Raw genomic sequence first — 13,514 nt, 5'->3', positions numbered from 1 at the left:
CGCCTGTAGTTGACCGGAATGGAGAGGAGGTTGACAGGTTTCTCTTGGCAAATGGTTTGCACATCGTAAACCAGCCTGGGAGGCTGGCCACATACGTTTCGGCCCAAGGAAGCGAAACATTTATTAATGTTACAGCATGCACGGAATGCGCCTTGGGAGTGATTCCAAATTGGGAGGTAACAGATCATACCTCAAGTGATCATAGAATGATCCAATTCAGTGTTGACCTCTTCCCTGTCAATGCTACAACTGAGACTGTTCCCAGGACCTGTTACATCCACAAAGGTACAAACTGGAAACAATTTGATGAGACACTTCTGCAGAAGGTGCTGGAGTACTAAGACCCGCTAGAATCTGACTCCATTGATGAGAGAGCACAGGCTATTACGAAAGTAATACAAGAGATCTCAGAAGCTGTATTGAGGAAATGCAAAAACAACCGTGTTCGGAACCCCTGGTGGACGTGCGAACTTGAATGTGCACGGAAGCGGTTGAAAGCAGCTCGCTGTCGGCTGTCCTCTCTGCAAGGTCTTGACCGTAAGGAGGGGTCGCTGCAGTACCGGCACCTCTGCCATGAGTATAACCATCATGTGAGGGAAGTTAGATTGGAATCATGGCAAAGTTTTGTGGAGACAAGGTAATAAGGATCCCTGGGGAATTGTATACAAAATAGCTGCCCAGAAACGGCGAGTGGCCAGTGCGATGCATAGACTGAATATTGGGCATCAGTTCAGTATGGATATAGTGGAGAGCTCGGTTGAGATGATGGGAATGCTCCTCCCTGACGACTCTCTTGTTGGGGAGAGCAACTCGCATATGCGCACCAGAATGTCAATCTCACAGCCATATCATGCGGAGGACACTCCTCCCTTTGAGAGGGACGAGCTTACGGATGCGGTCTATAAGATGAAAACAGGAAAGCCCCTGGTCATGACAAAATGTCAGAGATACTTAAGAGGGTCTATCCCAGGATTTCAGACCAACTGCTACAGTTATGTAACAAATACCTTACTGAGGGGAAATTTCCGAAGACCTGGAAAAAGAATATTCTTCGAGCCCTTTACAAAGGTCATGGGAAGGATCCGGCAAATGCGAAGTCATACCGGCCTCTTACACTACTGCCAGTCCTGGGGAATGTCCTCGAAAAGCTTATCAACAGGCGGCTCACTCACCACCTTGAGCAAGTGGGGGGACTGCATATCCGTCAGTATGGCTTTCGATCTGGTATTGGAACGGAAACCGCTCTGCACGACCTCCTCAGCGATGTAGAGCGATGTACGGAAACGTACCAGATGGGGATATACCTGGACATCGCCAGTGCCTTTGACACGAAGTGGTGGCCGGGGATCCTCAGTCGGCTGAGAGAGCTGGAGTGTCCTCAGAACCTCTACTCATTGTTGTGTGACTACCTCCGTAACCGCATAGCTGTGGTGGAATTGCGGAATGTGGAGGTAGAAAAGACTTTGTCACTTAGATACTGTTTACCTCAAACATCATTTTACAATTTTTGGATCGTGCCCTCGGCCTCCTTCTGGGAGGTCGACAGCACGATGCCTTTATTTTCATTTCTGTCATTAGGGGGACACCACAGTCCACCGCAGATTGATAGTGATTGGAATGGCCATGTGTAGCTCGGGGCCCTGTAAATATTATCTTTAGACTTAATTAATCTAGTTCTTTAACGTTAGCTTCTACAACAATTGTGCTTGTCATTGTGTGAATTTGCACCATTTTGGACATTATTTCATTTAAAACACCAACAGACTATACTAATCATTGTCAATTTTCACATCAAGAGGACCACCCGCCTCTGGCGTGAACTGTAAACATATATGTTCTGCAATTTTTTCATGCTCTTTCCTATGTTATTATTATATGTCTTTCCAATTTGTAATATCGGGGTCATCATTTGGGTTTTTGTGGTGCTAGGATGCCATTAACTGTAATAAATTATAAAACTACTCTCTATATGTCAAGAGTATGTAATATGAGAATTTTTTGAATAAATAGTTTTTAATCTGCTCTTATCAGCTTAATTTTCTAGCCCCGAGAAGTGATTCGTAGTGTAATTGTGCTCAAGAGAAGATTGTCACAGAGGTGTTCGTGCTCTATTCGAACGATACATCCAGCAGTTCCGACTTTGTCCGAGGATGGTGCTGGTGTGGCGTCCCAATCGACTGCTGCTGCGCCCTGGGAGGACCTGCGGAACTACGAGGAGATAAGGTAGGTGGTAGTCTGGCACTTGTGTTTTGTTTATAATTTTAAAAGTCCTTGTGGCCATCTTGTTCGTTTACTTGTTTTCTTGCTGCAAGCTTTCGGCCATCTAGCATTAACTGTTTAAATTCTTTGTTGTCTAGATATTTGTTGTTTGTTTACTTAAATTAAATTTGTTAATCGCGGCCATATTTTCTTATAAGTTTAACATTTGAATTCTTAGTTTCTGTATAGCTTTCTTTTTTATAATACCTGTTAAAGTAAAGTAAATTCTAATCTCGTTTTTAATTTTCCAAGTGCCAAACTATCACCTAGTGAACCCAACAACTCAGTGCTTCTTTATGAAGCCCCATTTCAGGTTCCCGACTATAACTTGCATTCGCGACTCGCAGCTTTTACTGTTCACCGAAAATAATTGTTAATATTATTTTCAGTAATACCTTCTCTGAATTACTTTTAGTTGCTGTTTCATATATATTAAACTCGAGTCAGTTTCTATTTGCAGTTCTTGTATTTAAATAATAACATTAATTTAATTTAATACCTGTAATTTTATCTTGCTGTTTTTCTTTTAACTTCTACATATAGTCTCGTCCTAGTGTTTGAATTTTTTAGCTCGAGCAAATACCATATTTAATTTCTTCCCAACTTAATTACTTACTTCAAGGCGAGTCGCATAAATACAGTCGAAGATCGTCGGCCCCAAAGGCCTTTGGAACCCCTCCCCAAGTGTATTTTCTCTTGAGCCAGTGTAATTGTTTTTGTCCTGTCCTCTGACTGTGTGTGTTCAATGGCCGAAAGTCCCTTGTGAATAATCTGTTTGCATCTGATAGTTTCAGTTAAGTTTTTGCTAATCTCTTAATTTTCCCATATATTTTATTCAATTTTTCAATATTTAAAGTAGGTAACTCCTGGAATTAATTTGGCTTAAATTCACCTCGTGCGCGATAATAATAGTGCCTTGTGCCCAGGCATATCTCGTGTAATCGTGTCTAATTCTGATTTAAATTCATAACTAGGGGCAGTAAATAACTCCATATTAATTGCTTTATTTTTTCACATAAATAGTTTCAGTGTAAATTTATCTGCTTAACTTCAAATTCAGTTTTTCGTGACCTCGTGGTTGAGTTATTTAGCGAGGTCATTCGCCGTTTGCCACTTCCTCCTTCTTCACAGAAGCTTCACATGTGACTTCCTGTTCGTGTCCATAGATTTGCACACCAGGGGTTGAGTGCCGTGTTTGTCTTGTGTGTTTCTTGTAATTTTTCAGAGACTTGTTGTGTGTGCTTGAATCCGCCATATTACTTTCCACCAAATTTAGCTTAAATTAATTTCTGTTGCCGATTGAATCAGCCGTATTGTTTTCAGAGTTATTATTATTGGTAATTAGATTAAAGTAATACTTATTAAGTATATTTATTGATATATTTATTTAATTTCTTCTTAATTCTCTTGCAGATTTTATTTATTTTTTACTTTTATCCACAGTAATTTAACCAATCAACTCAAATTTGTTGTTATATTTTTAAACTCTATTCCATTTAAATTTTATAGCTTAACTGCAACCACATTTATTTAATTAATTAGTTTCAAGCACCTGTAACTGTATTGTTTATTTGTATATTGTGTTTTCTTTGTAGTGCTGATCAGTAAGTAATTAACTGTCTATTGCCTGTGTTGTGTTTCTTGTGCTAGTGTTTGTGTTGCAACTTTTGTAAGTGTTCTAATGTTGTGTCTTGCTTACTTTCAGCACCCTAGTGTACTTGTGTTGTGAGGCCCAGCCCTTGAAGCATTTATACACCCCCCCTAGTGTTTCAGAAACCTAGGGCGCACCTAGTGAACTTGTAGTGTCTTGAGCCGCCAGTGTAATTCTTTTCGGGACAGCGAACTGCTCCAGAAGTGGTCGTCGCTTCTGTGTTTACAGCTGCCCAGGAGAGGAGTGCCTGACTTTTGAGCCCGGCACTCGGCTTGCCGCTACCCCCCGGATTTGACTGTTGCTTCTTGGTTTACCAAGTAACAGCCCCACCGATTGTGACTGTGATATTTTTTCTTTAGTGGCCTGTACCTGATTAGTTTTAAGTAGAGTTTTATTTACCTTTCAGAGATTATCTTTAAGTAGAGTATTATATATTGTTAGGTGTTTTATTGTTATATTTTTCAGAGTATATTACAGAGTTTATTGTCTTCTTATTTTTCAGGGTACTCTATACATACCCTATGTGTTATTTGTTATCAGAGTTTATATATATTATTCTTTTACAGTTTTAGCTGTCTGCTGCTATGCAGCTGTGTTGTGTTTAGAGTTTAAGTGCTTTCTATTTCAGGATGCCTGTGCGCCCCTGAGGAGTTTCGGTGCCCAGCATGTGTGCGGCTTGGGAAGTGGATTCCGTCTTCGGACGGTTCGCGGACCTTGCTGCTTCGTGCGTGGGGCGGATGACTCTGCGGGGCTGTGGTTTCGCTGTGAGATTTGTAGGCCACATGAAGAGATCTGGTCCCTGAGGGCAGCGAGGCTGCATTTTGAGACTGTGCACCCGGGCCGGGGCATTGAGCCGGCGCTGCCGGAGGCTGATGTCACGGACTCGGATCTCGCATCTGATGATGAGGAGGATGAGAGGGTCACTATTCGGGAGGTGGTGTCCCTGGTGCGTGACCCGGATGAGCCGGGGTTCCTGCGCATGCCGGTGCTGCTAACGGCCGTGTTGACGTGCATCCTCTGTGCGACGCATGGCTTCGGGCAGAGGATCCGAGGGCGGTACTCAGCGTGGTCGGACATGTGGAAGCACATGAAGCGAAAACACCCAGAGGTGATTGCGGTGGAGTTCCGCTGCAGGTTCTGTGCTTCCGCATTTTCGGGCGCTGGTTATCCGCTGAGGGTGGCTCAGAACCACGTTGCCCATGTGCACAGAGCTGAGCCGCGGAGACTCGCGGCACGCAGGGCACGGGGGGCGGGCCTTGGCGCGCCAGCACGGACTCCACCTGCTCGTGTGGCCCGGCGGGAGGCACTGCGCTCCTCAGACAAAGATGCTGACGATCCGCAGCCCCGGCCCTTGCCTCCGCGGCCGCCATCTCCGGTGCCTGGTCCCTCCCACCGTCTCTTTCCGCTTGCACGAGAGGAAGGCCAGGAGAAGTGTGTTGTTTTGCCCCCCAGGAAGAAGAGAAGGACATCACCTGGACCCATCATGCCGGTACAAGAGCGAGCTGCCGCGCCTGTGCCTGCACAGGCGCGCACCGAGGCGGTGAGGAGGGAGGCTCTGTCCCTTTGTGCAGGAAGGAGCTCGCATTGTCGCATCCCACGACACCCCACCACACACCTTCTGTACCAGACGAGACCCCGGCACGACGAGGAAATATTGTCCAGGTCCCCGTCCGAGATCCTGCTGCTGTGCCAGAATGCACCACCAGGACGAGAGGATGCCTCCGCACCTGTGATTGCGCAGGTGCGCAACGAAGTAGTGGGGGAGGAAGGAGAGGGTCTGCCTCCCAGGAACTGGCAGATCGGAGAAGACACACCCAGCATGGCTCCCGGGAGGAGAGACCTTGGCCAGCCGGCTGCACCCACAACACCCGAGTTGCCAGCCTTACTCGTCCAGTTCCCACTCTTGCTCTCGGAGATGGGAACACAGACAGATCCAGATGGAGACGAGGAACTGCCAAGGTGGTGTGTGATAGGGACGCAGACATAGGCTGCCGACGCGGTGGTTAAGGCGGAGGCACCAGCGCCGGTGGAGCCGTTGCAACAACGTATAGGTCTGGGAGATCTGCCTTGACTTTCCTTAACTTCAATCATAGCAACAACAAACAATGTAAAAATCCAAGATGACCGGCTTAATTCTTGTTAATCTTTGAAATTCATTTTAATCTACTGATTGTATTTAAATACCATGTATGAATTTTAGGTTACATTTAGGTCTAAATGTATGGTTGCCTGTTAGTACTTACCAAGCACTGTGCAGAAGGCATCAATGTGACAACAAAAGTGTTCACAAGAAACTTGTTAGTTGCCATGTTTTCTTATGAAACATTGGCAAACAGTTCACTTAGATGCAGGCCTTCTAATAAATTCAAATCAAAATCAGTAAAACCAGTTTACAGTTTTGGATCCAACAAAACTACAGGCATTAAAAGGTAAAATGGTTTTATCTATATATTTTATTTTAATTTGAGTGTAAAATATTTTAATTAGTTTAATCATTCTTAATTATTTGCCTAATAATAGCATGTGGCACATGCTTAAAAATTTAAAATATCTAATAAACAGATGTAGTTACACATTTATGCATGACATACATTACCACCACAATTATTTAACACCACAGTTATATAAATCAATTTTTATTCTGAAATGAGTTTGGAAATCTGCCCCATGTATGCTTCTGCTACTGCATGCAGCTCTTTATCGGACATATTTTCTCGTGCAAAATAGACATTCTTATGCTTTTATTACTAATGCTAAAGAAGTTAAATACATAAAGTGAATAAAGGTTTTCAAAGTATAAATTATGCAGCATGGTTTTCCGTAGTAATAAAATTGACTCTCTACTTTATTTGTGCATTGCTGTAGCTTCAGAGAAAACTAAACATGGTTTGCAGGCTGTTCAGTTTTCTTGGAAACAGCGTTCTCTGTACCTTGCAATTTTTTGACCTACTGCCTTTAAGCGCAAGCATACTGGTTGTACATTAATTGGTATTTCTGTTGCATGATGATTTCTTTCCTCATGACAAACATATAAAATGGCAGTTACTGATGTGGTTTATTTCAAGTTGTGATACTGTGCTCATGTATATGCTAATGTGTCAAGTGTTTTTTTTCTCTCTACATTATTAATATGGAGACCTGATGTAATAGATGTTATTCATCTCAAAAAAATAATACATACATAGTTTTATTTCATTTTCAGAGCCCATTTCTGCTAATAAACTTCTTCTGTAACACAATGTATGTTTGAACTACGTATTGTTCTGCATGTCTCCCCACAATAAGATGGAGGTGTCCACGCTCGAGGATTTGGAGAGACATATACCACCAGAGATAGCGCAACTATTTTTCACGGAGGAAGTGGTTGAGGGAGACCCACATCCACCATCCTCTGCGGGACTTCTCAACGGAGCTGTGGTGTTGGCGGGGCCTTCGGGGACGTGTCCCTGGGGTCGTTCGCCAACCATGGATGAGCGACGTGGATATTATATGCCAAAGTAAATAAACCCAACGTTCTTTTTTACCTTTGTGTTGTCTACATTATTTCTTTTTTTTCCACCTCTGTATGTTCCTTATGCTTGCTCATTTACTGTACGCAGCGATGGTCTGACCTTGCGTTCGCTGTGGTAAACACTTTTACTGTCACCCAGCAGGTAAACACATTCCTGGTCGCCGGCGCGCGAGCGGGGTTCCAGCTCCCTTTCCTACATGGCGTTTGTACAACATTTATTTAAATTTATAATTTATGTTTGTTTTATTTGACACACACTGGCAAAAAGCCAGTGCTATTTGTTCTTACTACATTGCGTTTGTACAACGCTTAGTTAAATTTATTTTACTTGACGTAGTGGAAGATAAATATTTTTGCCCTAACTACGCTTAATACATTTTTTATTTTACACTATGCTTATTACTTAACACACTGGCAGAGTGCCAATTACTACATGGCGTTTGTAGAACGCTTATTTCAATTTATTTTACTTGACGTATTAGAAGAGAAATATTTAATCGTCTTTGTCCTATATATGCTTATTACATTTTTTATTTTACACTATTCTTATTACTTAACACACTGGCAGAGAACCAGTGCTATTTGTTCTTAATATATGGGCGGGATTCCAGCTCTCTTCCCCTACATGCTGTACTGTAGGGGTCCTAACAATGCTTAATACATTTCTATGCTTATTACTTGACATGCTATCGCTATGCTATATTTTTAGTGATGTTATTTCATCTCTCTCTGGTCCAGTACTTATACTATTTGGACGTGTTCTACTACAATAGAGGTCCTACATTTTTTTTAACTATGCTTATTTTTCTGTCTTCACAATATTATAAATTTTATTTTAAACTATGCTTATTACTTGGCGTGTTGCACAAGTGCTACCGCTAAAGCATATTTTACGTTACACGAGCGGGCTTCCAGCTCTCTTCCCTACACGGCGTTTGTACAACGCCTATTTAAAATTTATATTTTAAATATTTAAGGACATTATTATGCTTTTGTGTATATAATATGGTGTGGGAATTATAATTGCACATTTTATGCGTGGAGTCCCAGCAGGCAACACCACGCTCTCCTCTGTGGCATTAAAGATGGCGGTGTATGTGGCGCTCCATTTAGTCATAGCTAGTATGGTGGCATTTGTTTTAAGCATACTCTGGATGGTGTGGGTTTATAAACATAGATAGAATGAAGACTTTTTTTAAGAATAATTTTGAAAATTTAAACAGGGTGGTATTTTATTTAAGCATACTTTTGGAAAATTTAAACATGGCAGCATTTTATTTAAGCATACTTGTTTTCAAAATTTAAACATGGCGGCATTTTATTTAAGCATACTGGTGGTGGGGGTTTGTTTTAAGCATACTTGGGTGAGTGAGTGAGTGAGTGAAATTGTGGGGGCGCGTCGGCAGTTAAGGCCATTAGCACCCACAGATTTGTATATCGTAAGCAGAACAAAGAACGACAGTTAAATTGCCCCACAGGGGAAATGACAACGGCCAGGTAAACAGATAAAAACTGGTAAAAAGTCCCTACAGGAGAATAAACAACATTCAAATAAAAACAGTTAAAAAGTCCCACCAGGGGAAAGACGATCAAATACAAAAGGCTTAAAAGTCCCGACAGGGGTAAGAACAACAATCAAATAAAAACGTTAAAATGCCCCACAGATGGCGTCATGTTCAAATAATATTATTATGTTTTATACTGTTTTATGTGTTCTATTTTATTACAAGTGGTACTCAAAGCAGTTGTTTAATGCTTGGAGCTAACAATAATGGAAATACTAGCCATACATGCTAGAAGAAAATCGTCAATTGAATAAAATAATATTATATTTCATTTATAAGACGACAAATTTTCTGAAATATTCAGCGCGCGTGTAGGCCTACAGTCTGAACGTTGTTTCATGAATTAAACTTAAAAGAGTTTACTATTTATCGGTAAAAGAATATATCAGCATTATTGGCATGTTTTTCTTATAATGCTAAGAAATAACTATGATAAATATAATGAGAAAATGTTGACAATTTTGTCTTAATAATCGGTTGAAATATCGCAGATTAAGATTAATTACCGATTCTCTATCATCGGGCGATTACAGTTAATCGGGATTCGAATCGGCACATCCCTAGAAAATGATCTACTGGCATTCATTGTAATTGGTCTCTACTGTTTTTGATAAAGGGACATCACCACAAGAAACAAATTTTATGTTCACCACAGAATTTAGTAATGAGAAAAATATTTAGTAACTACTCAGTATTATTATTATACAGTTTTTTAACATTTTAAAATTAAAAATGCAGTCAAAACTTGTTAGTTATCCTCTAAAAATTTGTTTTTATTAGTATATAATAATTAAGATTCAAATCCTAAAATATTATTACATTATAATTGACGTAAAATTTGTACTCATAATATTTTTTTTTAAATTCAACTATTTAAACATTACATCTTTGTTAGTAAGTACACATAAAAATTTATTGTATTTTATGTAAATTTATTTTTACAAATCACACATTACAAATTGTTAAAATAATTGTTCACAAGAAATGCCCTGGTATTTCCATACTGATTATCAACTTCATGTATGTTGATGGGCACCTGTCCATTGGCTATAGCTAGTTCCAGTTCAGCAGGAATTCCTACATGAAGAGGTAGTTCTTCGTTGTTTTCGACACATATGTTGTGGTGATCGCATCATGCCACAATCACTGCCATGACTGTATCAACAGAAACACGCATGTCCACTGTAAGTACGGAGAATCTCCGCTTGAGCACCCCATACTGGCGTTCCACTGTATTTCTTGTCCTTAAGGGCGCAGTTCAGGTGTTTTGAAAATTTTCTCTCATTGCGATAGTTCGCTGATAATCTATTTTAAATTGTGAAAACGTCTATTGCTGCTTATTCGAAGACCTATCTTTACTCTTGCAGTTAAAGCTATTACTAATTTGATAAAAATATTTTTAGCTCTTAAAAGAGTACCTAGAGCATGAGTCGAAACTGCTGTCTCACAATTTAGTTATTTTATAAATAACTTTTCATTTATGCATGATATCCAAAATTTTAAATGCATAAGATTTCTTTAGTAATTTTCGTGAAGGCTATCACAGATAAAATTGATTCTGAATGCTGCATTATTGAGAAAATAATTATTTTCTTTATTATATTGAATACATTTTATGACAAATTCGACACTTTTAAATGCAAAGAAGTATAAACACTGCTAATATTGTAGGCTATGAGGTAAACCAAGTTTTACAGATTACTTAGATAGTTTGTGTGTTTCGTTACCATGGTAATTTACTTCGCTACAATTAAAACAAACTGTGTTCCGCATGCCGCAATGTTGAACACAGTTCTGTTCTCGCTCACTAGAATGCGCGGGGAGTGTTGTTGACGGAATAGTGGTCCAGCAGGTAGCGGACGACACTACAGTGTTGTTGCCCGGTTCCTTCACCTGTTATGTTCGCGGCTGGCGAGAAGAGAACAAATTAGTATCAAGCAGTGATTTATGTAACACTTTCTTAGGTGCTATTTGGACGTAAGATTTTAGCGTATTTAATGGTTGTATAAGAATTATCGCAGTGTGGGTTATGTGAAGTTACTAATTTTGTGATTTATTTTATTTATTAGAAAAAAAATATTATTCAATTTTAACATAGGTAGTTTTGAAGTGCAGTTAGTGTCAGAAATTTTATGATTGTACTACAATGGGGCGAAGAAAACAAACCTATTATTGCAAAAAGAGCACCAAGAAGGCCCTCGCAAGGCAACGGTATTTGAAGAAAAAACAGAATTCCATTTTCAAACATGATGAATCCGAGAGAAATGGAACACAAGCCTCTGAAGTTGCAAAGTAAGTTAACATAAGTACTGTTTTTACTTTATTAAATTATTTATATATATTGTCTACCCCATTGATATTGAGAAAATTCTTGTTTCATTATACAAGGGATATGTGTGTAAAACGTACTTGTACTTGCATGTTCTATGTTATTCTTATGTTGAATTAGTTTGCAATCTGTTTCCGTTCTTAATACGCCCTGCGTACAGAATAGTAAATGATAAGTCCTGTTACCCGTTAGGTACTGGGTGTCGTGAGCGCAAGCAACGCCATGGTGTGACAGTCGTGACATCTCTTTGCTATCCAAGGCAAGATTATTCCACTGTGGTTTGCCAATGTCTTCCACGGGATGAAGGAAAGGGACATCACAATCTCCCAGTCCTAAACCCAGGGGGAAGGTTTGAAAACTCCCCTCCCGAGAGTCGAATCTGGGTCCCTTGGCCCACCAGCCAGACACACTAGCCACCAGACCAATAGGACAGACAGAATTTAAATAGTTGTATAGAATGAGTGTGTGTGTGTTTTGGTGTATGCAGACTAATTATTTCTCAAGAGAATAAACCTAGTAAGAAAATTTGCATCTTCTATATTACTCTAAGCATAATTAATTCTATCACTAAAGTTGACGTTAGTTAACATACTAAAAAATTTGCAGCTACTTTTGATACTGTAGCTCTATCAGCAATCTCTATCCGGCCGCCCAATTGCGTTGTTTGGGATAGCAATAAGTCATGATGTAGAAATAACCATTCTCGTTTTTGTAAGGCCCAAAAAAAAGTAGTTATAGTTATTTGTTACTATAACATTTATATAATCATGAAGGTGGTTTTTGTCAAATTTTACATCATTAGTTTCTAGGTGTATGGTGATAATTAAGTGAATGTCCTGACGTGCGGTTAATTTTTACAATATTGAAAAAAAAAATTATTATACCCTGAGCCCGGCAGATAACTTGGCATCTGAGCTCCCTAGTCCTGTCTCGGGGGGGAGGGGAGGGCTAAGAGAAAGTGATACCGTATTGTCAAGGTCAGCGGCCAGGTTTATACTAGCAGAACAGAAAATATTCGGCGCGTGACTTCCTACACTACGGACTTGACCTATCTGGGAGTGGCATTGCAGGTCAGGTACCCTGGCCTACAAAAGGGCTGTAAACTGCTCGACAAGGTGCCCCCTTGGCCCAGCAGTCGGTGTGGGGACTCAGGCAACCCCGAGGTCTCCTCTGCCTGCCCTGTGGCTACCACTATCCGATTAGGAAGGTGATTGCTCTTTTGAGGTGTCGGAACTGTTGCCAGTTCTAGTATCCGAGACATGACCCAACAAGTCCGCGGAAAGGGTGTGTGATGCGAATATATAGCCTCTCCACATCAAGTGGCAACCCTCTGCCTCCACGTTGGCACCACTGTTGGGAGAGGATCGTGGTGACTATGTTGGGACGGGTTCCTCAACCTCTGGTCATAGCACCTCTCTAACTAAAGAGGGCAATGGCGGGTCCAACTCTGCCTCAGTGCATGTATGAGACCAGAAATGGTGGAAGGGCTGAATCTGCGGGCAACAGCAGATGCGATAGAAACATTTCTGGGGGGTTCGACTGTCGAGCCTCGGTGCATCGGTCCCCAAAGGGCCCCATAGTGAATGGATCAGGCCCCATGGTAAAGGAAGGACTGGGTATGGTGGTAACTGTGTCGGGCGACCGGGGCTAAAAAAGGGGCTGTAAACTGCTCGACAAGGTGCTCCCTTGGCCCAGCAGTCGGTGGAGGTACCGAGACAACCCCAGGTCCCTCCAGCCTGGGCACTGTGGTTGCCATTTTCTAGCTGGGGCAGACGGCGGTCGTCACCGGACGAGTGTAGTCGCTTCCGGGCCTTAACCGGCTGTAAACTCGTCGGGCCGAGGTACGGCGGGTCGGAGGGTACTCCGAGGCGACGAGGACACCCCGTGGCTGCACTCTGAAGCGTGACAGTCTGTTCTAGCTACCGGCGAACAGTCTGCCGAGTAGACCAAAAGTTGGTAGTAGTATGGGGAGAATCCACCATGTTTGAATGGTGCCCCACTGAGGTTTCCTCTAAGGCCCAGGATTCTTGTTGGGTAGGACTCGTACTTGGGAGTGGTGCCCAGAGTGCTTTAGGGGCAGGCATCAGGGTTCCCTAGCCCTTTGACGTGCTGACGTTTTGAGCGACGAGGACAGCTCCGGTTACCAGCCAGGATAGCTGGGAGAGGTTGGGTAGGCCTCCACCGGACCGCAGGTTCACT

Source organism: Bacillus rossius, chromosome 1, assembly GCF_032445375.1.
Source record: "Bacillus rossius redtenbacheri isolate Brsri chromosome 1, Brsri_v3, whole genome shotgun sequence".
In the NCBI taxonomy this organism is placed as follows: Eukaryota; Metazoa; Arthropoda; class Insecta; order Phasmatodea; family Bacillidae; genus Bacillus; species Bacillus rossius.
This window is presented reverse-complemented; position numbering follows the sequence as displayed.